This window comes from Psammomys obesus, unplaced genomic scaffold, assembly GCF_907164565.1.
Source record: "Psammomys obesus unplaced genomic scaffold, mPsaObe1.curated_primary_1811, whole genome shotgun sequence".
Classification (NCBI taxonomy): Eukaryota; Metazoa; Chordata; class Mammalia; order Rodentia; family Muridae; genus Psammomys; species Psammomys obesus.
The window spans coordinates 347,638-351,156 of NW_026596433.1; positions in this window are offsets into that span (position 1 = coordinate 347,638).

Consider the following 3,519-nt stretch of genomic DNA (forward strand, 5'->3'; position numbering starts at 1 on the left):
GTGGTAGCTCAGTAACCAAGTAGTTTTCCAAAGTAAGGGGAACACGGACTATTTCTAATAGGATCTCAAGGGCAGGCTGTTTGACCCCCACCCCAGGGGAGGAGCAGTCTGTTAGGCCACAGAGGAGGACTTTGCAGCCAGCCCTGAAGATACCTGATAAAACAGGGTCAGATGAAAGGGGAGGAGGTCCTCCCCTATCAGTGGACTTGGAAAGGGGCAGGGAGGAGACCAGGGAGGGAGTGTGGGGTTGGGGAGGGAATGAGGGAGCGGGATACAGCTGGGACACAGAGTTAACAAAATGTAACTAAAAAGAAAAAAATAATAAAAAGATAAAAAAAAAAAAGAATTGACTTCCAAGGCCTTCTACAGTCTGGTTGTCTGAATGTCAAGGTAACATTCTAACACTGTAAACAGTATAAACTACTTTGCTCATAAAGACTTATCAAATGTCAAGATGGTAAGTAATATCTTTCTTCTCAGCATTTTGTAATTATCTTGTAGTAATTAACCTACTTCACACCTTATATATATACTTATATATTTACATATATACACACCATATATATATATATATATATATATATATATATATATATATATTTACATATATATTTAACATATATATATTAAGGCAAAGTTACACCATTCAGATTGCAACATCTTATTATCTTGTGGGCTGTTAGTATTTAGTTATTACATTTTAGCTTTAGTTATTTACATTTTATATACATATTTGTATGTAGTTGCTTACATTCTTCTTGCTGTGGCCCATATACCTGAACTAGATAACTAGAAAGGTCTAGTTTGGGTGATGGCTTCAGATTACTTTCTCCAGTCGTGGTAGGGAAGATAGGATGGTGGGGCTCTCTCTGGCTACAGGAGCACAAGGAAAAGGTAGTTCACAGTGTGGCAGATTGGGAAGCAGGGAGTGTATACCAGCACCCCTTTAAAATGACTTACTTTTGCCATCTACACTCATGTTCTAAACATTCCACAGCCAAAGAATACCACTAGCTGGGGAACAAGCATTTAGAAAAAATTATATTGCCAATATAACAAACTTTGTTTTAAATTATTACTCAATAATTATTTGCAAAACATTAAGCAGAATCTAGGCACCGGAAGTATAAAAAGAAATTCAGCTTTTCATGGCTTGATTTTCACTCTAATGTCTACTGAACAATTCTTTTGTCAAGTCCCTATTTCTTTGTGAATACATAAGAGTCTAAGAATGAAATGGTATACATTTAGTCATGTTTTTATAGTCCTCTTTCTGGACGTGTGGGGTTTATGGGATTTAATTTCTTTATCTGCAAAAGGAAAAATTTACATTATGTAATCGAGATGGCTGTAGTTTAGAAATTGTGAAAACTCAAGTAGAACATGCTTTTAAAGACTGTCTTTTGGATTATTTACTTACATATAATGTACAATACATCTGTGTTTTATTCATTGTAAGTATTGAAATACAACATGGCAGTTAAAACAGCAATTCCTGATGAGATCTGATAGACTAGGATCAGAAGGAAAGAGAGGAGGACCTCCCCTATCAGTGGTCTTGGGGAGGGGCATGCATGGAGAAAAGGAAGGGAAGGTGGAATTAGGAGGGGATGAGGGAAGGGTTTATGGGGAATACAAAGTGAATAAAGTGTAATTAATATAAGTTAAAATTAAAAAAAAAAAGAAAAAAAAAACCTTGGGGTTGTGTGTCAATTCCTAGTATTTCAAGACAGGTATGACAGTCAAGGGAGTTATCAGATATATCTCTTCTTTTGATATTTGGGATGAAATTGTTCTTTTTTTTTTTAGATGATAAGAATTGGAATGTTGTTGAAGACTATGGAAATTTGAGAAGGATCCATTTTTGACAAAAATCTGCATATTCACTTCGCTATCACAACTCTCATTTGCCTGGCATGTGCAAAGGTCTCAGTTACTCTCAACTGTAGACTGAAAGGTTAAGTGAAAATTTCTATAAATAAGCCATTTATAGGTTTTAAGTTTCATGCCATCCTGAGTATCAGCATGGAATTTCATGCTTTAATATTCCATTTGACCTCGGATGAGGAAACTTCCTGGAACCTAGCACTTGTACACCTGGAATGTCGCACTTGTACACATGCTGTATACACTTCTGTCCCAGTAGTCAGCAACATTTCAGATAGCAGACTGACTAACACAGACTCGTGCTAGTGTTCAACGTTTTTAAGTTAGTTCCACCACTATTCAGTAGTAGTGATGCTTGTAATTTGGATATGCCACAGTCAAGCAGCAAAGCTAGTCTGTTCAGTGAAAGTTAAAAGGTTCTTACTTACCAAATGAAAGGAACAAGTTCCTCCTCTACTAAGAAGAACAAATAGAAAAAAAAAACATGTAGTATATGTAGAGTTAGTTCCTTTTCCCAAAGTTGATAATAAGCTAGCCAGAACAACAGACAAAGTAGAATACTATACAACCATAAAAATGATACCTTCTCATTTGTGAGAATGTGGATGAACATAGTAACATTGTGAGAAAATCCAGGCTTGGAATGAAGTGCTTCATCATCTCACTTATATGTAGAACAAAAAATAAATCTGATCTTAGAAGAGTTGAGCATACAATGATGACCACTAGAGACTGGGAGAGGACAAGATGCAGAGTAGCAAAGATAAGGAACAGTTAATTAATGTGTACTGACGTGAAAGAACTTGTAGCATGACATCAGAATGATCATGCATAGATGCTTTCTATACAAGCCTGAGGGCTTCAGTTTGCATCCCCAGCACTCATTTAAAAAGCCAGAATTGTCTGTGAGTCCTGCAATGAAAGTGCTGGGAGGCAGAGACAGGAAGATCTTTAGGGTCTGCTGCTCAGCCAGTCTAGCCAGTCTGGAGCTCTGGGTTTATGAGAGTTTTTGTACCAAAAAAATAATGTGGAGGCTGATAGAGGAAGACATCTCCGGCCTGCATATGCACTCACAAAAAAGAGGATGCTGTTACACAATTAGATGACTGTTAGATTAGATGACAAAAATAATTTATTACTTATTTCAAAATGTCAGAAAGAAAGGATTTTGAATGTTTTCACCACAATAGAAATAATGAGTGTTAGAAAAGATACTCTGTTTTATTTGTTCTAACCATTATAGAATGCATGCATGTTTAAAAATCACAGGGTATTGTAATACATAAATATTTATATACATACATTTTATATTTTATGTTTCCAGCTACCATTTAAAAAATTTTTACTTAAATTACAATACATAGTGTGTTTCCAGGTGTGTACTAACATCTCCATTGCTGAAAAGCTTTTTTTTAGTTTTGTTTTACTTTTAGATTATAATACAATTTCTAACTTCCCTTTCTTCTCTCCATACCTTTGCACATACCCTCTCCTTGCTTTCTTCCAAATTCATGACCATCTTTTCATTGTTATTGCATATATATATATATATATATATATATATATATATATATATATATATATATGTGTGTGTGTGTGTGTGTGTGTGTGTGTGTGTGTGTGTGTGTGTGT